Here is a 799-nt window from a genome sequence, read left to right as displayed (position 1 = left end):
TTGTAATTTTTAGTTATATGTTTACATATTGTAAATACAATTGCTAAAAATTGTAATACTTACATTTCCTGTTATTTACTTTACAAATTGCAACACCTTGAAACAATGAGCCTCCCACCAAAATGGGCCCCGGGGGCCACCCACATCCTAATTACGGCCCTGAAATTGCCTCTCCCAGGCCATACAAGTCATGAGGAAAATAATGCTTATGTCATGGCTGCGGTCATTCACTAAATTGTGTATTTACTAACAATTTATTTTCTATCATATGACGGTTACGATCGTAAATTTTCCATTTACCTCTCTTTAATGCCATGCCTTTCATGAATTCTTTTGAAATGTTTAATAAAATTCATTATACGATTATTTTATTTAAACTTTTGAAGCGTATATGTAAAATTTAATAAATATAATTTTATTGGGCCTTTTAAATAATCAATTTAACTTAGTTACCGCTTCTTACTAGCCCATTTTTACCAGAAAAGTGACAAAAAAGTGTAATCTTATTTTGGTCAATTGTATAACATGATTTGAACATGCGCGCATTGTCAAGGGTACATAATAGGTGTCGTTGGGTATTTGCAAGACAATTAATGTGCACTTGGCCATTAAATCGCGTTACGAGTGATTAGTAATTCAAATTAAAGTCATCTGAAATGCTATCGAGGAGAAAGAAAGATATGAGGGACGAAAAAATAATTATATTGATTTTTTCGGAATACTCAGAAATCGACTGGGGAAAAAACGACTATCGCATAGCGAAGTCCGCGTTCCAGAGCGTTTAAAAAGCGGTGGTTGA

The sequence above is a fragment of the Ischnura elegans genome, chromosome 3, assembly GCF_921293095.1.
Source record: "Ischnura elegans chromosome 3, ioIscEleg1.1, whole genome shotgun sequence".
NCBI lineage: Eukaryota > Metazoa > Arthropoda > Insecta > Odonata > Coenagrionidae > Ischnura > Ischnura elegans.
Note: the sequence above shows the minus strand (reverse complement) of the source record.